The 27,323-nt window shown below is 42.9% G+C and overlaps 1 protein-coding gene and 1 non-coding gene across 2 annotated transcripts in view; both read left to right on the top strand.

Moving 5' to 3' along the window:
- The window catches only part of LOC126281675 (serine/threonine-protein phosphatase 6 regulatory ankyrin repeat subunit A-like), a 362,879-nt gene that overhangs the window by 8,386 nt on the left and 327,170 nt on the right, over positions 1 to 27,323 (top strand). The gene's annotated exons all lie outside the window — the stretch shown is intronic.
- Trnaw-cca (transfer RNA tryptophan (anticodon CCA)) lies at positions 15,810 to 15,884 on the top strand. The gene has a single exon. It is a non-coding gene; the product is annotated as a tRNA-Trp (tRNA).

The following is a 27,323-nucleotide window of genomic DNA, read 5'->3' as shown; positions in this document are numbered from 1 at the left end:
AGGCGGGTGTTTCAGTGTTGTCCATCCGAGTTTTGTGATCGCTCCCATTTTTTTCTTTTTCTTTTTTTTTTTTTTAACTGACATGTGGCCGTGCATTGCCGTGCAACAGCAAAAAATCCTGATTTTGCCGATGTGGTCGAACACGACTCAGTCGAGCTTGAAGTTTCTTCATTGTCGTCACATACGCATCAGAATTTATGGTGGGTCCACTTGCCATGATGTCCACAAGCAAGAGTCCTTCGGAATCGAAAAACACCGTAGCCATAATTTTTCCAGCAGAAGCTGTGGTTTTGAATTTTTTATCTTGGATGAATTTGCATGATGCCACTCCATTGATTGTCACTTCGTCTCTGGTGAAAAATGATAAAGCAGTGCGTCGTCACCTGTAACAATTCTTCCAAGAAATTCATCTCCACCATTCTCGTACTGTTCCAAAAGTTCGCTACATATCGTTTTTCTTGTTTCTTTGTGAGCCACTGCAAACATCCTGGGAACCCACCTGGCACAAACCTTTTTTATCTCCACTTTCAGTATTCTGCAAACACTTCCTTCCCCTATCCCAACGTAGCGTGACAATTCGTTCACTGTGCTGCATCTGTCAGCAGTCACCAATTCGTTAACTCTCTGCACTGTATGGAGTGGATGCAGTACGAGGCCTGCCGCTGCGAGAACAATCCTCAATATTGCTATGCCTGCTTTCATCACTGACTAACTGTACTGGGATCGACAGCAGCATCTCCATACACCATTTTCAAAAAAATGGTTCAAATGGCTCTGAGCAGTATGGGACTCAACATCTGAGGTCATCAGTCCCCTAGAACTTAGAACTACTTAAACCTAACTAACCTAAGGACATCACACACATCCATGCCCGAGGCAGGATTCGAACCTGCGACCGTAGTAGTGACGCGGTTCCGGGCTGAAGAGCCTAGAACCGCACGGCCACCGCGGCCGGCTCCTTTTTCAACCTCTTGTGGATGTTTCCCACTGTTTCGTTTTCACATCACAGGAATTCTATGACAGCACGTTACTTCTGACGAACGTCAAGTGTAACAGCCATCTTGAGGACATGCTGTGACGGCCCCACTCACGGGAACAGGTTGAACTAAGTTTGAAAACAAGCGGGAAGGATGTATCTACACACTGTAAAACTTTCACACGTGCAGAATGAAAACTGTATTTTTACAAAAATAGTGTGCATTTCTTTTGGAGTGACCCTCGTAGTTCTATTCCTTAAATGATGAATTCTATGCGCCTATTATTTCTGGCAAATTGGTTAATTGCATCGTCAATAGGACAACCAATGTCAGGGGGAGTGTTCAACAGAGCTAAGCCATTAAGTCGATGCTCCTCCATGTGTTAGCTATCTATGTGCCATACAGAAAAGCATAAAATACGATGACGCTACGCGCGTGCTAGGGAAAGTACAACTAGTCGATAATTCGATTCAGGCGCATCGACTGACGAAAGAAACGAACGAATAGCGTGCGCGCTGACTGGCGCGATTGGTGCGGGTGGCAATGCGGCGGCCCTGCAAAAGGAGAGGGGGAGGGGGGGAGGGGGGAGGGGGGGAAGGGGGGGGGGCAGGGGAGGCCGACGCCCAGCGCGCCTCCCATTTGTATCCGCCACTGATATGCATAAGAGGGAGTGCAATGATTAAGAAAACGATACAGCGAACACAGGGCATGGTTGCCTCTGTGCTTATCGGCACGTAATTGTATATAGGGTGAGTCACCTAACGTTACCGCTGGATATATTTCGTAAACCACATCAAATACTGACGAACCGATTCCATAGACCGAACGCGAGGAGAGGGGCTAGTGCAATTGGTTAATACAAACCATACAAAAATGCACGGAAGTATGTTTTTTAACACAAACCTACGTTTTTTTAAATGGAACCACGTTAGTTTTGTTAGCACATCTGAACATATAAACAAATACGTAATCAGTTCCGTTTGTTGCATTCTAAAATGTTAATTACATCCGGAGTTATTGTAACCTAAAGTTGACGCTTGAAACCTCCGACGTTCAGCTGCGTGTTGTAACAAACACGGGCCACGGTCGGCGAGCAGAATCTGCAGGGACATGTTTACGATGACGACCGTGTTTACGAGTGTGGCTGTAGTGCACTGTTGTGGTTTGGTCTAGCTGTCGCAGTGTCCGCATGTAGCGCTTGCTGCTATTGTTATTCTGCATTCGTCTCCGCACGCAGACAAACTGCAGTACACCGTGTTACCAGATGTCTGTGATAGTGTGGTGTTGTAGGAACTGTGACCATGGTGTACTCGAACTCTGGAAAGGCGGAGATGATACTCATCTATGGCGAGCGTTGACGAAATGCAGCTGAAGCCTGCAGGGTGTATGCGGAACGGTACCCGGACACACAGCATCCAACGTGCCGCACATTGCGAAACATCTACCGCCAACTGTATGCAACAGGTATGGTCGTAGCACGCAAACGGGTCCGTAACAGGCCCGTCACAGGAGAAGCGGGTGCAGTTGGTGTGTTAGCTGCTGTTGCCATGAACCCACACATGAGTACACGGGACTTTGCGAGAGCCGGTGGACTGAGTCAAAGTAGTGTCATGCGCATACTGCATCGTCACCGCTTTCACCCGTTTCATGTGTCGCTACTTCAGCAATTACATGGTGATGACTTGATCATCTAGTGCAATTCTGTCAATGGGCGTTAACAGAGAATGCGTTGTAGTTCTACCTGTTTACCGATGAAGCGGGTTTCACAAACCACGGGGCAGTGAATCTACGGAACATGCATTACTGGTCCGTGGACAATCCTCGCTGGCTCAGACGGATAGAGCGACAGCGACCGTGGACTGTAAATGTATGGTGCGGAATCATTGGCGACCACCTCATTGGTCCTCACTTCATTGCAGGGACCCAAAGAGCTGCAACATACATCGCGTTTCTACAGAATGATCTGCCAACGTTCCTCGAAAATGTCCCACTGAAAACGCGTCGACGTATGTGGTATCAGCATGATGGTGCACCTGCACATTCCGCAATTAACACTAGGCTGACCCTTGACAGGATGTTCGACGGGCGTTTCATAGGACGTGGAGGACGCATAAATTGGCCACCTCTGGACTTCTTTCTGTGCGGTACGTTAAAGGAGAATGGGTACCGTGATGTGCCTACAACCCCAGAGGATATGAAACAGCGTACTGTGGCAGCCTGCGGCGACGTTACACCAGATGTACTGCGGCGTGTACGACATACATTACGCCAGAGATTGCAATTGTGTGCAGCAGATGATGGCCACCACATTGAAGATCTATTGGCCTGACATGTCGGGACACACTCTATTCCACTCCGTAATTGAAAACGGAAACCACGTCTGTATGTGTACCTCACCCCTCATGGTAATGTACATGTGTGTCACTGAAAAATACCAATAAAAAGGTGTTAGCATGTGTACGTAATGTGCTGTTCCAGTCACTTCTGTACCTAAGGTCCATTCACCGTTCCCTTTGGATCCCTACGTAATTCGGTGCTCTCCGATACACGATCGAACAGCAGAGGAGTGGTACTGAAGCGTCAACTTTAAGTTACAATATCTCCGGATGTAATTAACGTTTTACAATGCAACAAACGGCACTGATTACGTATTTGTTTATATGTTCAGACGTGCTAACAAAACTAACGGGGTTCCATTTAAAAAAAACGTAGGTTTGTGTTAAAAAACATACTTCCCTGCATTTTTTTTAATGGTTTGTATTAACCAATTACACTAGCCCCTCTCCTCGCGTTCGGTCTGTGGAATCGATTCGTCAGTATTTGATGTAGTTTACGAAATACACTCCTGGAAATTGAAATAAGAACACCGTGAATTCATTGTCCCAGGAAGAGGAAACTTTATTGACACATTCCTGGGGTCAGATACATCACATGATCACACTGACACAACCACAGGCACTTAGACACAGGCAGCAGAGTATGTCGGCACTAGTACAGTGTATATCCACCTTTCGCAGCAGTGTGGAGACGATCGTAGAGATGCTGGATGTAGTCCTGTGGAACGGCTTGCCATGCCATTTCCACCTGGCGCCTCAGTTGGACCAGCGTTCGTGCTGGACGTGCAGACCGCGTGAGACGACACTTCATCCAGTCCCAAACATGCTCAATGGGGGACAGATCCGGAGATCTTGCTGGCCAGGGTAGTTGACTTACACCTTCTAGAGCACGTTGGGTGGCACGGGATACATGCGGACGTGCACTGTCCTGTTGGAACAGCAAGTTCCCTTGCCGGATTAGGAATGGTAGAACGATGGGTTCGATGACGGTTTGGATGTACCGTGCACTATTCAGTGTCCCTTCGACGATCACCAGAGGTGTACGGCCAGTGTAGGAGATCGCTCCCCCGCCGGGTGTTGGCCCTGTGTGCCTCGGTCGTATGCAGTCCTGATTGTGGCGCTCACCTGCACGGCGCCAAACACGCATACGACCATCATTGGCACCAAGGCAGAAGCGACTCTCATCGGTGAAGACGACACATCTCCATTCGTCCCTCCATTCACGCCTGTCGCAACACCACTGGAGGCGGGCTGTACGATGTTGGGGCGTGAGCGGAAGACGGCCTAACGGTGTGCGGGACCGTAGCCCAGCTTCATGGAGACGGTTGCCAATGGTCCTCGCTGATACCCCAGGAGCAACAGTGTCCCTAATTTGCTGGGAAGTGGCGGTGCGGTCCCCTACGGCACTGCGTAGGATCCTACGGTCTTGGCGTGCATCCGTGCGTCGCTGCGGTCCGGTCCCAGGTCGACGGGCACGTGCACCTTCCGCCGACCACTGGCGACAACATCGGTGTACTGTGGAGACCTCACGCCCCACGTGTTGAGCAATTCGGCGGTACGTCCACCCGGCCTCCCGCATGCCCACTATACACCCTCGCTCAAAGTCCGTCAACTGCACATACGGTTCACGTCCACGTTGTCGCGGCATGCTACCAGTGTTAAAGACTGCGATGGAGCTCCGTATGCCACGGCAAACTGGCTGACACTGACGGCGGCGGTGCACAAATGCTGCGCAGCTAGCGCCATTCGACGGCCAACACCGCGGTTCCTGGTGCGTCCGCTGTGCCATGCGTGTGATCATTGCTTGTACAGCCCTCTCTCAGTGTCCGGAGCAAGTATGGTGGGTCTGACACACCGGTGTCAATGTGTTCTTTTTTCCATTAACAGGAGTGTATATCCAGCGGCAATGCTAGGTGACTCACCCTGTATAGGCGGGAGTGATATTCTCAAAATAGTGCATCCATAAGTGTATTGCACACAATCGTCCATGCACAAGCTCAATCGACTTAAGCTCTTATGCGAAAGTCCTTGAATCAGCATAATCAAGTAAAGGGAGTATTACTATTTCTACATGTTTCTTTTTAAGCTTAGGGAAAAATACTTTTTATATTTCTCTAGTGAATGGAGTGGCTATGTCACCTTCTTAAAGACTGCAGATGTTTGTTCAATTCATTCTAAGTGATGATACAGAATTATCCGCAAGTTTTTTTTGCATAAGAAGGAAAAGTTATTTCTGTACCACTTAGGATTAAGGTCTCTCAACTGAGAGGTTATAAGTTTTTCTGACCGTATATGATTACTTGCATTTTAGATGGGTTAAGGTCCAAACCTATCTTCTGCACCAACTCTGATAAGGCAGGTAAGTTAGCATTTACATGGTGGATGAATGTGCACAGGTTTGTTGGACGCACATGGGTGTGTATAACTGAAAACCGTCAGTGTGTAAGTGATATTTGCTGTGCGAAAGGATAGTTAATGCATCACTAACATATGATGAGAAAAGTAATAGACCCAATTTTGATCCTTGTGGGACGCTTGATACTATATTCTGCTATTATGACCATTTCGTTTCGATGGTTACACGCCATTGGCGGGGTGTAAGTTATAAATGGCACCTTTATACAGCACTAGAAGAAACATTTTGACTTGCGCGTTTAGGAAGTTGAATATCAAAGTGGACAGTGTCTAAAGCTTTGTTGAAATGTAAAAATCACGTAATAGCAGCTTCTTGTTTGTCCACAGTCTGTTTCAATTCTTCAGTTACTTTTATAAGAGCAGTTGTCGTGCTCCGACTTTTCCGGAAACCTGACTGTTATTGACCTAAAGGGTTATTTGAGGTTAAGTAATTAGTTAGCTTATCATGAACTATATAATGTAAAGACGTTGATAATTGTGGTAGAATGCAATTGGGCCTGTACCCATAAGGTCTTTGGTAGATTACTTTTTGGATAATGGTTTTATGATTCCCTAATTCCGGGCTGTTGGGAAGATGCTGGAGGTAAGAGAATGGCCAAAAGTTCCGTTATTTTGGGTAGTAGTGGATGGAGTAGCTAACTGATCTTTTGCGCTGTAATACTGTCGTATCCTGGGTCCCCGTATTAAAGGTTACCGGATGCATAAAAAACGTTTCGTTTGCACCAACCACCGATTCTTTAAGGGAATCGACGGTTTTCGCCCTTGTAAGTTCATCAGTAAAGATATCGGTGAGGCGCAATACTGACTTAGATCCAAGTTCAGCTGTAGATGTAGGTTTGCCTACTCTTTACCCTCGTAGATGTTTTTGAAAGGCAGCTGATCATACTTGAGTTTTGTATTTGTAACAGGCTAACTAACTCGGGTGCGTGGTGGTTTGTAGGTGCAAAGATTATCAGCGGTTGGGTGCTATTTATACATACACTGCTCTACAAAATTTAAGGACAAGATAGATAAGGTAATATAACATACTAAATACTCAGTGAAAATGACTGAAAGTGCGGCAGCATTTTGCCAGAGGTCTCCCAGTCGCGCACAGGAAGTTGAACGTCACGTGACCAGAGGTCAACATGGTTATAGCGCTGTAATTCAGCGGGTTACTCCTATTTTCTTTCTTGTGCAACTTTGCAGTCATAGGGTTCGGATCTATCTACGAGGGAGCTGTTGTACATGATTGCTAAATATGGACCTATTGTAGCAGAACACTGAAAGGAACATGACTTGTACAAATCTAGACCAGAAGCCTTGCCTTTCTGAAATGTTTCCAACTGCTTAGCTACATGCAGGGTACCCACTTCTAAGTTACACGTGTTGACAGCTGTTCTTGATTCGGATTCTGGAAGATTTATTCGTCTTATTTTGTAAAGGAATTTCGGAAAATCGTGTTTAGTAACTACTTTAGTAACACTGTCGACAGTAACATCGCCACTGTTATTGCACAATAAAGATATTGGTCGTGTCTCGTCACTAAAGTACTTTCCACACGATCAGAATCTCTTTGGGCTCTCTGCAAGACTTCGACACAGAATTTCGGTGAGTAAACTATTAAAAGCATCTGCCATTGAACTAGGCGCTACATTTCGAGTTTCTGTTAAACGTCCCCAAGCTTGGAGATTTTGCGTGTTTTACAATTTGCCATACTTTTTTCTTTGCTTCTCAGTTGTTATGTGTATCATCTATATCTACATCAACATCTACATGGATGCTCTGCAAATCACATTTAATTGCCTGGCAGAGGGTACATCGAACCACCTTTACAATTCTCTATTATTCCAAACTTGTATAGCGCGCCGAAAGAATGAACACCTTTATCTTTCCGTACGAGCTCTGATTTCCCTTATTTTATCTTGGTGATCGTTCCTCCCTATGTATGTCGGTGTCACAAATTATTTTCGCATACGGAGGAGAAAGTTGTTGATTGGAATTTCGTGAGAAGATTCCGTCGCAACGAAAAACGCCTTTCTTTTAATGCTGTCCCGCGCAAATCCTGTATCATTCCTGTAATACTCTCTACCATATTTCGCGATAATACAAAACGTGCTGCCTTTCTTTGGACTTTTTCGGTGTAGTCCGTCAGTCATGTCTGGTAAGGATCCCACACCACGCAGCAGTAGTGTAGGCAGTCTACTTAGTAGGTCTGTTACATTTTCTAAGTGTAATGCCAATAAAATGCAGTCTTTGCTTAGTCTTCCCCCACAACATTTTCTATGTGTTCCTTCCAATTTAAGTTGTTTGTAATTGTAATACCAAGGTATTTAGATGAAATACAGGTTTTAGATTAGACTGATTTATCGTGTAACCGAAGTTTAATGAGTTCCTATTAGCACTCATGTGGATGACCTCACACGTCTCCTTATTTAGGGTCAACTGTCACTTTTCGCACCATTCAGATATCATTTCTAAATCGTTTTGCAGTTTGTTTTGGTCTTCTGATGACTTTATTAGTCGATAAACGACAGCGTCATCTGCAAACAAGCGAAGACGGCTGCTCAGATTGTCTCCAAAATCGTTTATATACACTAATGGCCATTTAAATTGCTATACAAAGATGAAATGCAGATGAGAAACTGGCATTCATTGGACAAATATATTTTACTAGAACTGACATATTGTTACATTTTCACGCAATTTGGGCACATAGATCCTGTGAAATCAGTAGCCAGAACAACCACCTCTGGCCGTAATAACGGCCTTGATACGCCTGGACATCGAGTCAGACAGAGCTTTGATGGCCTGTACGGGTACAGCTGCCCATGCAGCTTGAACACGATACCACAGTTCATCAAGAGTAGTGGCTGGCGTATTGCGACAAGCCAGTTGCTCGGCCACCATTAACCAGACGTTTTAAGTTGGTGAGAGATCTGGAGAATGTGCTGGCCAGAGCAGCAGTCGAACATTTTCTGTATCCAGAAAGGCCCGTACAGTTCCTGTAGCATGCGGCCGTGCATTATCCTGCTGAAATGAAGGTTTCGCAGGGATCGAATGAAGGGTACAGCCACAGGTCGTAACACATCTCAATTGTAACGTCCACTGTTCAAAGTGACGTCAATGCGAACAAGAAGCGACCGAGACGTGTAACCAATGGCACCCCATACCATCACGCCGGTTGATACGCCAATATGGAGATGACGAATACACGCTTCCAATGTGCGTTCACCACGATGTCGCCAGACATGGATGCGACCATCATGATGCTGTAAAAAGAACCTGGATTCATCCGAAAAAAATGATGTTTTGCCATTCGTGCACCCAGGTTCGTCGTTGAGTACACCATCGCAGGCGCTCCTGTCTGTGATGCAGCGTCAAGGGTAACCGCAGCCATCGTCTCCGAGCTGATAGTCGATGCTGGTGCAAACGTCGTCGAACTGTTCGTACAGATGATTGTTGTCTTGTAAACGTCCCCATCTGTTGACTCAGGGATCGAGACGTGGCTGCGCGATCCGTTACAGCCACGCGGATGTGCTGTCATGCCTGTCATCTCGACTGCTAGTGATACGAGGCCATTGGGATCCAGGGCGGCGTTCCGTATTACCATCTGAAACGTCCCCTTAGAAAAATTATACAAGACTCTGCTTAAACTGACACACAATATTTTTAGCGCAACGCAATCTGACTATCAAAAATCCCTACGAAAGAATGGCCCTGACTAACATTAACCTATACCTTTCACAAATCGCTTACCTCACCAAAAATCTTCGTTACTCGAACTACTGCAATACAGCGAGCGCCACTACTGCCAGCTAAATGAAACATTCAAACTACGGAAGGCACTAACTACTGATAGGTATAGTTAGCAAATGAAAGATTATGATAGACAACAAACAATGTATTTACCTTCCTAGTGTTCAAAAGTCATAATGTATTTAGCAATTCATGACATCCAGTCCTACAAATTTCAAAACTCCGCCATCTCTCGTTCCACATCTACCACTGCTGGCGGCTGACCTCCAACTGCGCAACACTACGCTCTCTTAACATCCAGCTGCCCAACACTACAATGGCGAGTATTACAACAATGCCAACCAGCCACTGACAGCACAGCCAGTGATTTTCATACAGAGCGCTATGTGGCGTTACCAATAAAAAAACCTAAACAGCCTACTTACATAGCCCCCATGCTCCCCACAAAAAATTTACAAATTGTTTTGTGCAGTGGCCAATACAGATTTGAAATTTTTTTTCATAGTTACAGCAACAAAGAAATGAAATGCACACACTTATCGATACAATGTTGGTCAAAAGCTAAAATTTTCTCACAGTCCATAAAGACAGTCCTGATCATTCATCAAAGTAAAACTGCGGTGTTTTTCTCAAAGTCTGAGTAGTAAAAGAGAATGCACACGGAAGTAGTGGATTTCCATGCAGTCTTTAAGAAGTAGTGTTGTCCTTCCAACGGAAAGACAGTGCTGACTCTTGACATGCAGACAGGTAATGGGCCACAACAGAGCAAACCCACAGCAGAGTCAGTCGAAGTTGAAGAATATTGATAAGTAGGTCATCACAGAGCAGACCACTGTAGTCTTGTTAGAGATTACGGTATTGGTGGGTCATCAAAGGTGTAGACCCACTGTAGTCCTTGTAGAGATAGCTAGCAGCCATCTGTTGCGGCTGTGCAGGTGCACAATCACCATCGAAGAGTCTTGCGGAGAATATAGCAAGTCCATCAACCACCACTTGTGCATTCACAAAGTTTTTGGAATTGTCCTTAGAACCAGCAATGCTCTTACCCAGTCCCTTGCTGAATTATTAACACATGTGCAAACACTAACAGTCCCTACTTATCACATATTGTCCATATACTATGACCAACAGAAACGTGTGCAGTGAAATGTAACTTACAAGTTAATAATTTGATGAACTGGTGTCAATTACAATTTTATAACATAAGAATGCAATAACAAAGGTACAAAATACATCATTAAAAACATAATAATACAGATAACATTTGTAGTAAAACAGGCTTTACAAAAGAATAGAAATAAACATGCACATCAGTGTTACAAAAATTATGACGTAAGTACATGCATAAAGATCAGAATAACTTTTGAAACATAAACTTCACACATGAGCATTAAAACAAAACAGAATAATTAATGTGTAAACATCTTTATGAAGTAAATAACATGTTATTAATGCAGATTATATTTGAGGATAACACTATTCCTCATCATAGTGAATGTAGCTTAGTATTAGAAGAGAAAAAATTCTATGAAACAGTACACAGAGACAGGAAGAAAATAAATACACAAGGGTACACAAACACGTAGTGGGATAACACAAAAGGAAAGGACAGGGTTTGTTTTCAGGATAACATTTGGTACTGCAGTCCAACCCAAAACTTCATTCTGTAGATCTTTCGTCATATCTCAACATTTGTTTCCACCAAAAATATCCTATCCAAGCATGCTTTCTCATCCTATTGTTCACATCCTATTTCAAAAAATAGTTTTTCTCCACTGTACACTACTTTTTTTTTCGCCAGCATAGTGATACATTCACGCATATACACACATTTCATAACTCTTAAAGTACGATTCTCGGTTTCCAACATCCTTTTTCACAAACCAGAGTCCCTAACCACTACTCATTATTCCTTAGCTTATTATACATATACATATTCGTAGACACTTCTTCAATATTTCATCATAACAGATAAGTAGCATAATCAAATAACTCATATAGCATCAGCTTATTGATCATAAACCTACCTCAGCAGCATAATTCACATCGTCGTCATAATAATAACATCATAACACCTCAGTCAAATCTCAAAAACGTCATAGCTTCCTTCAATAATTTCAAAACCTAAAAAAAATTCTCTGCTCATGTCAAAAGTGTCATCTGCCTCAAACGTCCTTTAAAAATCATGATCCCATACCAAATACGTCATTCAAAGCTCTCATAGTATCACAATGGTTCCGAAAAAGTATGAACAGTTCACAAAGTACAGACAAAATACAATTTCTTAGGTGTGAAGTTATCCAACTGCGTAATTGCGTAAACATGTGTCACTGTCGTAGTAAAAAGATGTTTGTTTCTCTATCAAATAATCAGATAGCTGTGTAATTCTGTGTTGGAGAAATATGGTACCGATGTGTGAAATTGTATAAGCAAATACCATATTAGCTAAGGCTCCTTGTGCTTGCCAAACACATGACACACAAAGTAAGCGTGTACCCCCCTGAGGATTAATGTAATTATACCCTCAGGTGTTACAGATTACTGCAATGGAATGAAATGTATCACGAAAAACTTTCTTTGTAATTAAACAATCTTGAAAATTAAATGGTTTAAGTACCAAATTAATCACTCAAATGCGTGCCCTGTAGGGCTAAATGTGCGTTTTGCTGTAAGATAATTCTGTGGAACTGTCGTAGTTATCGTCCTCTGTAAGAAAAGTTCTGCTGAACTCAATGTACTTACCTCATCACAAACGAAAGTGAAATGCTTTCGTATAGATATCGTAGTTATTACGTACCTTACCGTGATCAAGAAAGTACTATAATGTAACGTATTGTTGTGCTACGATAAAGGCTGTCTCATTGTAGCTATACCACAAAAGTTACTACTAAAACATGTTTTACTTTCCAGAATAATACAGAGAAACTGTGCAGATATAAAACAGATACACCGCAAAAGCAGCAATGTAAATCGTGTCACATATTATTAGTGTCGTGATATAATCGTGTAGCTATCAGAGAAACCAAATGCTAAGTCATCTTTAATCCCACCGAATGTACTTCAAATATAGAATATATTTTCAAGTAAACCAAAATGTTGCATTAAAATCTCATTAGCAGTACTGGTAAATGTTCTAAGTATGTAAGCCTTATAGTCGTTACGTAATCATGCAAGTAACAAGCAAGAATGTACACACACAATAACACTGTGACGTCCGTTCACTATATCAATGCACTCGTAAATACTGTCTAAATATGTTCCGTAGGTTCTAGACTGGATAGTAAACTTCAAACATTGTTGCATATTAACAGTTTATAAGTCTGACGAAGCATACTGGTAATGTGAAGTGAACAGCTTTATGGCAAATCAAAGTTAAAAAGCAGATTATCTTTCAATAAACGGTTTTACATGTGAAATGTGGTGTATACCTTTACTCTTCCTAGTACGCAGAGTTTCAACTTCAACGCAATTATCATGTGGTATACGTCGGTAAAGAATACTGGAATTTTTCTCAAGGTTAGCGTCTATGTTATTTTTCTCTGAGCCAGCCGGTGTACGCGGCTGCCTGCGGCGCGAGTCATTGTCTGCCTCTTTGTTGGCGTGCGTCGTTATTGGGATTAGGAGACCTAACTTCTATAAATTCACCTTGCCCAGAGGGCCCAGCTCTGTTTGAATCCCGCCAGTTCTGATGACATTCAGGTCTGTCGTTACGATAATATAGTCTGTCGTCATGTCGGTAATTTCTGTAATTTCTTCCTTGTCGGTCACGTGGTGGAGAATTTCTCCCTGAATCGTAACTGCGTGCTGGACCGTTGCGTCTTAAATTATTCTGTCTCCCGTTATAATAATAGTTCTGGTTGTCATGTTGTCTGTTTCTATGATTGTCTGTGTAATATTCAGTACTACGGAAATGCGATCTTTCTCTGTAAATATTACTCTGCCAGTGGTTGTCATATGGGTGGTGTCTGTTTTGGTCACGATTTACGTTGTACGAATAGCGTTGTCATGTATTATTTCTGTCATCGCGGAATTGTGACAGATGTGACCTGTAATTGTTGTGCTCCTGTTTTCGCGTTCCGCGAGTGTCAGTGTCAATTTCCAGTTCTTGTAACAGTCCCTGAAAAGCTTCAATGTCTTATTTGCATCGTCCTGCTAAAATAATCAGTCGTAAATGTTCAGGTAATTTGATTAAGCGAAGGCGGATGAGTTCTGAGGGGCTGTATGGGTTTGAAAGATACTGATTCTTATGTAACATGTCTTTGAAATATTTCACAAGACTGGATAATTCAGATTGTTCGAAATGTTTCATCATAATGATGCTATGTTTTACTCGGTCTTCTATAGCTTGAGACCAATATGCTGAGAGGAAGGCATCATAAAATTCTCCTTCACTGTGACAATCGTGAATGACCGATCGCATTCTTACAGCTGGTTCATTCTCCAAGTAGCCACACATAAATTCTAATCTGTGCTCTAATGTCCAGTTGGGAGGAAAAAATGAGAGAATTGATGGAGCCACGCTTGTGGATGAATGTCGTTGCCAGAATTCTTAAATGTTTTGAATTTACGTGCAGTGATGAACAGATTATACTCAAAATCATCGTGTCGGCGGGTAGCATATCGGTCATTGTTACGTCGTGTCGGCGGTTCCATCTCAAAATTCAGTGCACCTTGCCAATTTCTTTCATAATTTCCGAAATGCCCTGTGTTATTATTTTGTGGCTTTTCCGTATTTGTAAGTTCCTCTTCCCGTGTTGGAGCGCGAGTGTCCTCTGAAATACGGAATTCTTGTATTACCTGTGTCAGCTGATCTTGTACTTGCCGGATTTCTCTTTGGTGTTGTGTATTAATTTGATTCTGATTTTGTTTGAATTTCCTAATTTGCTCGCACTCTTCTGTATCATTCAGATCATCATCTACCTTTGCAGATAAGTTAATGAACTGATCCGAAAGTTCGGCTACTTTCTCCGATAGTGTACTTATTTCCTCCGTGTGTTTTTCTGAACCAAATTTCAGAGTGTCCATTTGTGTTGAAATCGTATCTACTGTGTCCTTTAAGTTTTGCTGAGTTTTTGCAAGTTGCGTAACCGAATCGGTAGATGCAACTGAGTCAATTTTGGCTTGCAAGGTCTCATGGTTTTCATGAACAATAGTTTGCAGTTCATTTATGGCTGATTCGTGATTCTGTAATGCATTTTCATGCCGCGAAAAAATAGGATGAAAATGCTCACAAATTTCTGTTTTTACGTCATTACAGACTTTTTGACATTTCGATTCGATTTTAAGTAACTCAGTAGTTAAATCTTCACGTGTTTGTTCAAGAGTATGTTCCACTGAGTCCAACTTTTGAAGCTTTTGTTCCATTGTGTCTAACTTTTGAAGCATCTGCTGTGTTTGTCTCTGATTTTGTTCCATTATGTCTAACTGTTGAAGATTTTGTTCCATTGTGTCTAACTTTTGAAGCTTTTGTCCCATTTGTTGCATTAATTGTAATAACAATGCACTGGTGTCTGAAACATGTTCCTCAGTACTATTCGGCAATGTATTTGGACCGGCAATATTCGCAGTTTGAAAAGCAGAAAATGTGTCTTGACTTATTTGAGAAAACGGTGAGGACGCAAAACCTGAATGTACAGTATTTGCAAGATTGTGTCCTATCATTTCGGATTCCTGACGCGAGCTGTTGCCGACCGATCGATCGATAATGCTTCCCTGTTCACCAATTGTTTCACTGCCTACACCATTATTTGCAGCCCGCTCCATTTCCATATGCACAATTACCAAATTACTACTTTGAACATTAGTTAATTCATTACACGGTGGCACTAACAAACTGCTTTCGTCTTCACTGTCATTTCTCAGTTTACTTTGTAGCCTAGTATTACGTTTTTCACACGCCATTATTGTCACAATATTTCACACGACAACACAGAAAAACACAATTTGAAGAGAAAAAATAAGAGAGCACATTAACATAGCAAATAATATCTAGTTAACTGCAAGCGCAGCTGCGAAATACTTGGTGCACCTCTACATGCATGCCACAACTTTTTACTGTAGAACAATGAAAGACTACAACTACAAAGGAGGTTCTCTCTACAATCACGCGCTAGCAATAAACAAAATCTACACTAATTAAACAAACTACAAGAAAAAAATCAGAAGATTCCGGTGAGGTATCCTCGGCTAAGGGTCGACATATGAAACGTCCCCTTAGAAAAATTAAACAAGACTGTGCTTAAACTGACACACAATATTTTTCGCAGGAGAGCTTGTGTAAAGTTTGGAAGGTAGGAGACGGATACTGGCAGAAGTAAAGCTGTGAGTACCGGGCGTGAGTCGTGCTTCGGTAGCTCAGATGGTAGAGCACTTGCCTTCCAAAGGCAAAGGTCCCGAGTTCGAGTCTCGGTCGGACACACAGTTTTAATCTGCCAGGAAGTTTCACTTCGCTTCACTTCGCTGCAGAGTGAAAATCTCATTCTGGAAACATCCCCCAGGCTGTGGCTAAGCAATGTCTCCGCAATATCCTCTCTTTCAGGAGTGCTAGTTCTGCAAGGTTCGCAGGAGAGCTTCTGTAAAGTTTGGAAAGTAGGAGACGGATACTGGCAGAAGTAAAGCTGTGAGTACCAGGCGTGAGTCGTGCTTCGGTAGCTCAGATGGTAGAGCACTTGCCCGCGAAAGGCAAAGGTCCCGAGTTCGAGTCTCGGTCGGGCACACAGTTTTAATCTGCCAGGAAGTTTCATATCAGTGCACACTCCGCTGGAGAGTGAAAATCTCATTCTGGAATATTATTTTTAGTTACCAGATTTGCCCTTTGAAATAGCCAGTCGGGATTGGTATAGTTATGAACAATGTTTGGATAAGTTTGATCTATAAGTTCGTATTGAGCAGTGACTGTGTTCCATAAATCACTCTTGGGTTGTATGAAGTGGAATATATGCTTTCACCTATTTGTGAAAGTTGTTGATCAAAATGTTGTAAGGTGTCAGGAAAATCCAAAGCCTTACATGAAAACCCTTACATGATAGCAAATCCGGCAATATGTCACAAAGCTCCGAATAAATCCTGACATTAAATTAACCAAAGTAATACGATCAACGAGTGAGCAAATGGAATACCACAGACTAGCACAAGAACTCCTAAATGCATGTCATACCTTCCCACCGTGAAACAGACGCAGTTCCGAGGGGAGAAACGAGAACAGAAGCCGAGAGCAGAACCGTGTTAAGCTAGAAGGCCCTACGATAAGGGACGGACACCCACATAGCCGGCCGACAGCCAAGACCACCCCCCCCCCCCCCCCCCCAAGCCCATGTTAAAAGATAGAGCCCTCCAGAAGAACAGTATAGATCTTACGATAACACTAAAAGGGCCACACCAGCTGCAAGTTTCAGCGTGATACTATACGCGTCTCTGTTACGTTGCAAACGTTAAAAACCGTCTCTGTTACGTTGAAAACGTTAAAAGTATTGCCCCACCATGAATAGTATTGGATAGACAGAATTTTTGTAAGCGGAACGTAAGGTTAACATTGAGACCCTGATTGGTCAGTTGAAAACTTAGCCAGATAGCTTCTATTAAACCAACTTCGGTAAACTGTAGTAAGGAGAAGTTAGAAAGAGTTGCTTCCGAGATGGCGAGTTGTGTGGAGCTGCGCCGCCCGCCGCCGCCTAACGCTGACTAACCACCGACAAGGTAATGAATGCACGTGATGCCGCATAAGAGCGCATAAGGCTTCACTCGGATCTGCAGAAGTCTCATTGTTACATCCCCTTTTTGCGTAATACTAGTGTCGATCGTCAATTAAAGCTCATGGTATTCACATTGGCTACTTGAAGTTAAAATCTGAAACGCGATGATTTTTCTGTTATGTAATTATTGAGAAGCCACATCAGCCACTGTAATGTACGACAAGTTAAACAAATAATTAAAGATAATTGAGTGTCACTGTAGACCATTTTGATAGTTTTCTCTTTTATGAAACTTAACTTAAACCTAGATTATAGATGTGATATGACATAGATCATCCTTGGATCCATTGTTGAACTCGGAAACCCATTCAGGGAATGCTCGTTCACATTTTTGTTGGACGCAGTTGGTTTTTATCATTCTGTATTAAAATATTTCCTTTTATCAATAGTGCAATTTATAAACAATGTTTTGTGAGTAGAATAAAAATTCCAGTGGTAAACTTAACTGCTTTTTCGACGTTATTTTACCACGTAACTAAAGAATAGGAAAGCCTTGAACCCCTTCCACTAAATTTAGTTAGTATTAAGTGGTAGGGAGTGCAGTGGAGCTGGCGCTGAAATCATTAAGTATTTGATTATATCTTCGGTAGTCTCACTGAACTCTTCTGAACTCTACATGTCATGTGTGGTCTGGCGTCTCCTTACCAGCAACAGGTCCCAGGTTCAAACTAGTCAGTTCCCTAATAAACACGCTCAGAGTGTCGTTGTTGGAAAGTGGTAGGGAGACACGACTTAGAACTAACAGACACCACACAGAATGTTAGAATGTGCTGTTCAACTCTCATATTTTTTGTTAGTCACAATATTTGTATGTGTGGCTACAGATGTGATTTTTTAAAGCATGCACTGATCTCTGCTGGCCGTTGACTTAGGGATTACTGGAAGTGTTTGTCGAAAATCTCCTCCGAGTATGAGCAGAGCTCCTCCCATCATTTAAGAGTTTCACCGCAAGTTTCGTAATGTTATGTCCATGTCTTTGAGTGATTTTTTATGTGCCATTGTGCATTCGTCCCAGAAGATAATTTTAGCTTGCCTTAGAAGTTCACCCCGTCTATATGGTCTTCAGGTTCTACATACCGGGAATTGTTCATCGGATCTATTCAACGCTAGTTGTAGGGCGAAATGGGCAATTCGTTTTCCCTCCATAAGTGTTGCCGGATGATGCCATTGCTGATGTGTTGTTTAGCACGTATTTCCGCCAACAAAACATTTGTTAGAAGCGTTTCCCGGTGCCTCCTAGTGCGTCCAAGTAAATAATTCCGCCAGTGTTGCTGTCGATCTAGTCCATGATAACGTTCTAAATTTCCTTTTCATTGGCACTAAGAAGTGGTCTGTTGTGAACAATGTATAGAAATAACTCGTTGATGTCGTGGCTTTTTCCTTTGTAATTGCGAAGTTTAGCATACTGATAGTATCTTTTCGTGGTGCTTGCATCCCAAGTTGTACTAAAGCCTGATTGTTTATTGCTAAACATTTATCTTCTGGACTATGACTGTTTCACTGAAGATGTCGTTGAATTCGATTGTTAGTTCGTGATGACCGTGTCGGATTTGGTACTCTCTTCGAAGAAGTCCAATAGATGTTTTGGACTCAATGGGTTACATGCTGTTAAAATTATGGCGAACAAGTCTCCCAATTGTTCAACTGAGAGTGTGAGCGAGGCTTCTTGTCGTGTTAATTCCCAGTGGTTGTCGTTTCCCTGTAGTCCTAAGCGCTGATATGTTTCTCTGTACGTGTGGCATAGCTAACCGTCAACAGTCTTGAGATTCGTGAAACGTGTTTGTCCATTTATTTCGTGTAGCAACTTCTGAAGATAGCAACATTCGATGCTGTTCGGTTGTACGATGTACAGTTGGCTTAGTGCACCAGTTTTCATGATCCCTTGGTGATCTTCTGATGTAATTACTTGTTTTCGTCATATTTTTCTGTCTGTATTTTTTATGAACTAAGCTCCCTGTCCTTTCTTCAAATGTACTGCTAGATGCTGCACAGCTGGTTCGCATTCGTGTATGCGAAAACCGAAAATACGCCACGCTGCTTCATTAAAGTTGATGTATCTTCGGGATTGGTACATGAGGTTCTTATAGGGTGTTATTCCCTTCCTGCGCCTATATGAAATACTCCCATGTCACTGCCTTGTTCATATACTTACAGGCATATTTGACAGGTTTAACTGAACTGCAGTATTCGTCTTTTATAAGTGCTTGGTACATTTTGGAAAGTAGTGTGTTATACGGTGCTACCCACTGATTACATATTTCCAGTTCGTCGCTGCATCGTATTAGTATTTTTGCTGTGAATCCACTGTTTTCCAGTGATCGTCTTTTATATTTGGGGTAGCCATCAACTCTGGTTTGTATGTTGTCCAAGTATGTTTTTGGGTATTTATCTGTACATTTTCCATCACTCATACATGGCGAATTGGGGTTTAATGGCCCACATGGTGTGTGAATCATGTTTTTCGCTACTATATCGTACAGCTCCGGATCTTCTTGTTGATTGGAAAGCTCATCTTGGATGGGTTTTGTCGATATCTGTGGAATGTACTCTCGGGTAGTCATATGAGATTGTGTGAGTGAGCCCGCTGCCAGTTTTTCCCATTCGATTGTGTACACCCAGCATCTAATCATTCGAAAGATGTTGTATTTTGTGATGACTTCAGTAAATCTAATTTGTTTTGGTCACAAAACTCGGGCTATTATGTCGTATCGACGCATGGGTCTTGTCCGTATCTTATGTAGTAGCAACTTCTGACACCGAATGTAACGGGAAGAGGTAGAAGACACCATATGAAGCCTCGTCCGAGCTTTCCAAGTGATTTATTGTTTCCAAAAACAGTGCCGCTTTCCCCTCGGTCTCTGTCACCAGGTCCCGCAATGCTGAGGACGCCACATTGCTCACTGCTTGGCGTGGAATGGCTGCCTCAGCGACCCGTGCACGCACTGCTGTGTGTCAGCCTTGTACGGTCGCGACGTCAGGATGCGCCGACAGTTGACTCAGCGGCCTTTCCCTGCCGCCTCAGCGCCACTCGCTGGGAGCCGCAGGTGGCTCGCTGCACGCTTCTTCGCTGTCGTGGTTCGGATTGCGGGCAACAACAAGCGCTTGCAATCTGACATCCGAATCTGCGCCCCTCGCCTCGGGATGCCTCCGGCGTGTATTGGGAGCCATTAAGTCTGCCCACTGTAGCGAGCTGTGGCGTGGACCGCCGCTGGCTGGCTGCAGACCCTGCGTTGACCTCAGAGGGTCGAACCAGCAACTTGCCGTGGACTGGAACTCTGGAACCCCATCTGCTGCTGCGTTTAACCAGTGGTGTGACATGCCCCGCCATCCAGGAGAGCTGTCGCATTTGAATGCTGTTTTGCTAAATGTTCCACTCCATGTCACATACTCATAACATTTATGTTGGCCAGTGAGCCCCTTCTGCCTGTTACATGCACCATGCAAGCCGCTGTGTGTGTTTTTCCGGTAGTTCTACGCCCCTGTGGCCTCTACTTTATTTCGCAACTGCTGGTGAGCATGACTCAGCTCCCGGCGGGGCCAGGGATTTTCTCTGCCTCGTGATGGCTGGATTTTGTGTGATGTCCTTAGGTTAGTTAGGTTTAAGTAGTTCTAAGTTCTAGGGGACCGATGACCATCGATTTTAAGTCCCATAGTGCTGAGAGCCATTTGAACCATAACTCAGTGTAAACAGGCCTGCGCCTGGCTGTAACTTGCGTGCTCAGAAATATTGCACCAAAACTGACTTTTTCTGTCCCAAACAGTAGTTCCGCTACACTTAGTTGTTCTTTGATTTCCGGCCATGATGAGTTGCATGTGAATGTTATGAGGTTAGGTAGTCCATATTTTCTTTAGTACATCGTGGCATCTTGAGTGTATTGGTAATGTGTATTGGACTTCGTATGTATGGTGATGGTAATGCTACCATTGCTCCAATGTCGTTGATGTTTCCGTCATATATGATTGCGTCTCGAAGGTGGATGTATTATTTGTGGGTAGTTTCTTCTGATTCAGTCTTATGTAAAGCATCTATTCCACTTTTATTTCTGCATACGTATCTACCAGGATTTGTTGGAATAGATGGCGACTGTTGAGAATGTGATTATATGTTTCATTGCCTCTGATCATTAAGCAGTGAACTCCTTCGAAGTGACCTTTCTGTTTGTTTCTATGCATGTTTCAGGTTCCATTTGTTTCACATTAAAATGATATCCTTCTTCTCCGTGCAGAGATATTAATAGATATTGGAGGGCATCATATGAACGGTGTTTCTCTGCAATGCGTTGTACTCCTCTTCTTCTTCTTGTACAATTATATTATGGCTTGTGTTTTCATTGTCCTCAATTACGATGGCGACTTCGTCTATCTGACACGCTATAAATCGACATTCATGTTCTCCATGTGGTCTTTTGTCGGCTCGAATTATAACTTTATAGTCATCAGAAATCATTTGGCCTAGTACCGTTTTGAATATGTGAATCAGTTGATAGTATTTGTGTAAGATCCTCTGTACATCCTGGGCTACTACTCGCCTCAATCGGCTGGTGTTTGTGCACCGTTGATCAATTTCTTTTTCTTCATTTCCGATTAAATATACCTGCTGAAATGTATGTCTTCCTTGGGTACTGGTAGTAATGATCCCATATTGTGATAGATTTGTCCCTGGATGGAAAAAAAATCGATTTCATCTCTGTTAGTGTTGATTGGAGTGACACGGAAAGAAGTCCTCTTTTACCACGACTGACATAATGGCTTTATTTAAACACTGCCTGACGACAACTTATTTCAAGTATAACAACGAGTTTTACGAACAGATCGACGGGGTGGCGATGGGAAGCCCTCTCAGCCCAGCTGTTGCCAATGTATTTATGGAGATCTTCGAATCTGCGAGCTGGTTTACTTACAAGATGAACTAAATCACTTACGGTCAGCCTTTATGAAAAACGCATATACCAGCAAGGAAATTGGCCAAGCCCTCCTTCAAAGAAAAAAAGAAACCACAAGTCTAGAGCAACAACGCTCACGTACTGGAAAAGTTTTCCTACGGTTCATTAATAAAGTCACGGACCGTATCGGGAAAGTTCTGGCCAAGTATGGGATCGAAACAATCTTCAGACCCACCAAGAAGATTAAGGAATATTTAAGAACTGCAAAAGACGCCCGACACCCCCTAGTAACACCAGGGGTATACAAAATTCCATACAGTTGTGGACAAGTATATATTGGAACAACGAAAAGAAGTGTAAACACCCGCTTAGCCGAACATAAAAGAAACTGTCGCTTAGGACACATCAAAAAATCAGCCGTAGCTGAGCATGTTTTTCGAGATGGAAACCACGAAATTAAATTTAATGAGACAAGCGTTCTAGAGCGAACATCCCATTATGATCCGTGCATATATAGAGACGCAATAGATATTCACAAACACCATAACAATTTTAATAGAAAAGTGGAAGTTTTAAAGTTAGACAAAATATGGGTGTCGACGTTGCGCCACAGAATGACAATCGATTACTCCTAATCGAGAATGATGACGCCTTTCAAAGATAGGCATACCGCTGGCATCACGATACGAATCGTGGTGCCCTCTATTCACTCTATAAATGCGAGAGTACCTGGAAACATTACGTCACGCCTACAGGCTGAGCCTTGGTTGGAGAAATGGCGTGTTAGAGTAAACGTCGACAAGTGCGAAGCCGTTCCGTTCACTAGAAGACCGAAGCAACTGCGCAAACACCGCTACTGCAGACGAATAACTCTACATGCACGTCCAATACGTTTCCGCTAGAAAGTCAAATACCTCGGTGTCTGGCTGGACCGGAAATTACTCTGGGGGGACCACATACAACACATGACCAACCGAGCTAGCGCGAGGCTCAAACAGCTCTATCGTATGCTTAACAGGCGTAGCACACTGAACAGGAGGGTGTCTAGGTCCATGTACATAACACTTATTAGACCCCTGATGACGTACGCAGCCCCTGTCTGGGGATACACTGCGCCGTCTGCAACTCATACAAAACAAAGTACTCAAAATCATAAGCAATGCTCCACGATGCACAAACATCACGGACCTTCACCGGGAATACCGACTTAAGACTCTCACGGAGGTAATCCACAAACTCACCACAAGACTATACAGAAACTCCAGACATTCGCAAAACCCGTTTATTCTGAATCTGGGGAACTACGTCCACAACCACAGATGGAAACATAAAAGACCAAAAGACATACTTCTAAGGACATAACATCTATGGCCAAACATACGCAAACATAACGGCACAGGCGAGCCCCTGTTAATCAGACGCCATTACTGGATATCCAGCTGAAAAACACTGCCGAATAACTGGCACCACACAGGGAAGCCGTACCGTACACTGCATGCAAACAAGTTCCACACATTCCCCACACAGTGAGATGATCTACGGCTGATCTCCCACTACTGTATAACGATCTTGACTGTTCCAGGAATGTAGCAGCTGCAGCAACTGGGACACATCGCCATCGCTTGCCACGGTAATGATGCGTGATACCTATACTAACAAATCCAACCTTGCATGAGCTATCGCAGCTAGTAAGCCACTACTGCTCTTACTACCCATCCCACTGTCGCAGAGGTTTTTTCCCACGGCACGAGCCATGGCACTTTCTTCCCTCTGCTCTTCAAATCGCTACCCCCACTCACGTTTCGTCCACTATCTATCACCTGATGGACCGTGTTAATGCGTGTTCTTACCCAGTCGCACGGATAACATCACAGCCCAGCATCCCGTGATCCACTTACTAGATAACTAACATGTTTACGGAGGTGACAGTAGAACTTTTGGTTTGGTCACCACGTTGGTACGGGCGTGGAGGGGCCCCATCTCTTTCTATAAAAAAAAAAAAAAAAAAAAAAAAAGGCCTCAGTGGCAGTAGCCGGACGACCTCAGAAGATGTCTCCCGCAGATGGAGACGAAACGTTAGGTGGAAATTTTATACATCGGCCACGACCTCTCAGTCCGGAAGTTTCAACTGAAGATACCAAAAAGGCTCCGAATGGTCCACAATGTTGCAGAACATTGCACAACATTCGACAGTGTTCTGGAATGTTCCACTATGATCTGTGATGTTCCAGGATGTTCCCGAACATGCTGGAATCTGCCCGAATGTCCCAGACTATTCTCGAACATTCCAGAAGATCTCGGATCATTGTGTAACATTCCGGAACATTCTGGAATGTCGTGGAATGTTTTCGAATACTCTAGAATGTCCTGGAAAGTTCTCGAATACCCTCGAATGTTCTGGAATGTTGTATAAATTTCTAGAGGACAAAACTTCTCAGCCCTTATATCTTCAAAAGCACGTCATTCAGGTAAAAACGAGAACCTTCTTCATGGATGGTGATAGAGGGCTGTGACACCATGTAACTCCCTTGATCGTCCTGGGACTCATTTCTAAGTTTTAGCGGCACCCACATTGTACGCATACTTTTGTAATATATATTGATTTCGTGTATTCCTCTTAAATGTTGTAGATTTTGTTTCTTTGAATTTAAACCACATCTGGTCTGTGTTTTCATAATCAGATTGGAAGGAGTGGAGACTTTCTCTTAGGGAGGTGACAGACGGATTTTTATCTGCTTTTTTAAATACAGGGTTATTCTAAATGGTGGACCCATTTTCAAAACTTCGTATTTATTCAAGTACAAATCCAAAATGAACAAGCTTTATACCAATGAAAAGAGGAAGTTTCAAAGTTTCTTTTCATAATGTTTGATATCAATTTAATAAATTTAATAATTTGGAACAATTTGTAATTAATTAGTTTTTAATAATTGTTGATTAACTAAAAATGTGATAAACATTATAAAAGTTCCATGTGGCCACCATTGGCTGTATGGCAAACATTGACGCGGTAGCCAAACTCGTCCTACACACGCGAAAGCGTATCTGCTGTTACTGAGTGCACGACAGCAGTGATCCGGTTCTGCAGATCGTTCAGAGTGGTTAGTAGAGGCGGGACGTAAACAGCTTTCTCCACATAACCTCATAAGAAATAGTCGCAGGTTGTGAGATCAGGAGGTCTCGGTGGCCAGAAGTGCAAAGCCAGGTCCTCAAGTTCCATGTGATCGACCCAGCACTGAGGAACGGAGTCATTCAAAAAGCCATGTACATCAAGGCGCCAATGGGGCGGAGCTCCATCCTGTTGGAAAATGAAGTCCTGGGAATCTTCGATAACGTGAGGGAACAGCCATTCTTACAACATGTCCATGTATGTGAGTCCCGTTAGAGTTCTTTCCACAAAGAAAAATGGTTTATAAACCTTTGCACAGGATACGGCACAGAACACGATGGTCTTCAGAGTATCTTTCATATTGCAATGGTGAATGTGGATTTTCCAAACCCCATATGTGAACATTGTGTCTGTTGACTTTTCCACGAAGGTGGAACGTCGCTTCATTGCTAAAAATGACATGCTGTAAAAATGCATCAACCTCCATCTTTGCTAGCACATAACCACAAAATGCGAGACGCTTCCGTTTGTCATTGGGGTTGAGAGCCTGGAAAATTCGTAATCGGTAGGGCTTGTACAGCAAACGCCGTCACAGGACTTTCCATACAGTTGATTGGGGTATTCCAAGCTCTCGACTGGCTCTATTAGTAGACTTACTGGGAGTGCGTACAAAACTTTCTTGAATCCGTCGGACATCTATTCTGACACACGCAGTCGGCCTGTGCTTTTTCCTCTGCACACACTCCCAGTCTGTTTAAATTGCTCAATCCAACGGCTAACACTTTGAATCCGAATTTGGTACGAAATGCCCGCTGCACTGCAATCTGCGACTCACTTTTTGCGACCTCAAGAACGCAGAAAATCCTGTGCTCCACAGTCGCCATTTCACTCAGAACTGACAGTGAAACGGAATGACAGCTCTATTGCCGCACGAACTCCACTGGCCACTTCTAAGAACATCAGTACCCAACCGCTGCCGCCCACCGACATTTTGAAAATTACTCTTTTCATTGGTATAAAGTTTGTTCATTTTGGATTTGTACTTCAATACTTACGAATTTTTGAAAATTGATCCATCATTTAGAATAACCCTGTATATTCCTAGTCATCATTTGAAGCCAGTTCTTGTAACTTTGTTAACAGATTTTCTCGGTATAGTTTACGTCCATCTTGTAGAGACTTTCAGTGCAGTTCCTTTGGTGTCTCTGTAACACTCTCCCACGGATTGAACACACCTGAGTACATTCGTGTTGCTCTTCTCTGTATACGTTCAATATGCCCTGTTAGGCCTATTTGCTACAGGCCATACAACAGTTGGACAATATTCTAGGATTGGTCGCATGAGTGATTTGCAAGCAATCTCCTTTGTAGACTGATTGCACTTCCCTGGTAATCTACCAATAAACCGAAGTTAAGTCTACCACCTGCTTTACCCAAGATAGAGCCTGTGTGATCATTCCATTTCATATCCCTACAGTGTTCCCCCAGGTATTTGTATGAGTTGTCTGATTCCAGCAGTGACTCATTGACTTTATAGTTTAGATTAGATTAGATTACATTTACTTTCATTCCATTTGTTCCGTAGTGAGGAGGTCCTCCAGGATGTAGAACATGTCAGAAAAACAGCAATACATGACAAATATTTACAACTAAAGCAAATAAGCTAATGTACCATTCCACAGATCCCAAATGGAATGATCGTCATTTTTTAATGAACACTATATGAAAGAGTCATTTTACAAATACTAATGCATTTAATTTAAAATAAACAAGTTTTTTATGTATTTATAAGGTAATAAACGTGTAATACAACTACTATAATACTTACTTACAATGAACACATTACTGCACTGAAATGGTGCAGAAGTTAGATTGTACTTACACACACACACACACACACACACACACACACACACACACATTGTAAATATGTGTGTGTGTGTAAGTACAATTTAACTTCTGCACCATTTCATTGGTTTTTGGGCTTTTTATGGCTGCTGGCAAGTTACTGAAAATGTGTGTTCCTGAATAATGCACACCTTTTTGTACAAGACTAACTGACTTTAAATCCTTGTGAAGATTACTATTATTTCTAGTATTGATTCCATGAATTG

Source organism: Schistocerca gregaria, chromosome 1 (assembly GCF_023897955.1).
Source record: "Schistocerca gregaria isolate iqSchGreg1 chromosome 1, iqSchGreg1.2, whole genome shotgun sequence".
Lineage (NCBI taxonomy): Eukaryota > Metazoa > Arthropoda > Insecta > Orthoptera > Acrididae > Schistocerca > Schistocerca gregaria.
The sequence above is the reverse complement of the archived record's forward strand: the minus strand, read 5'-3'. Positions and strand labels throughout refer to the sequence as shown.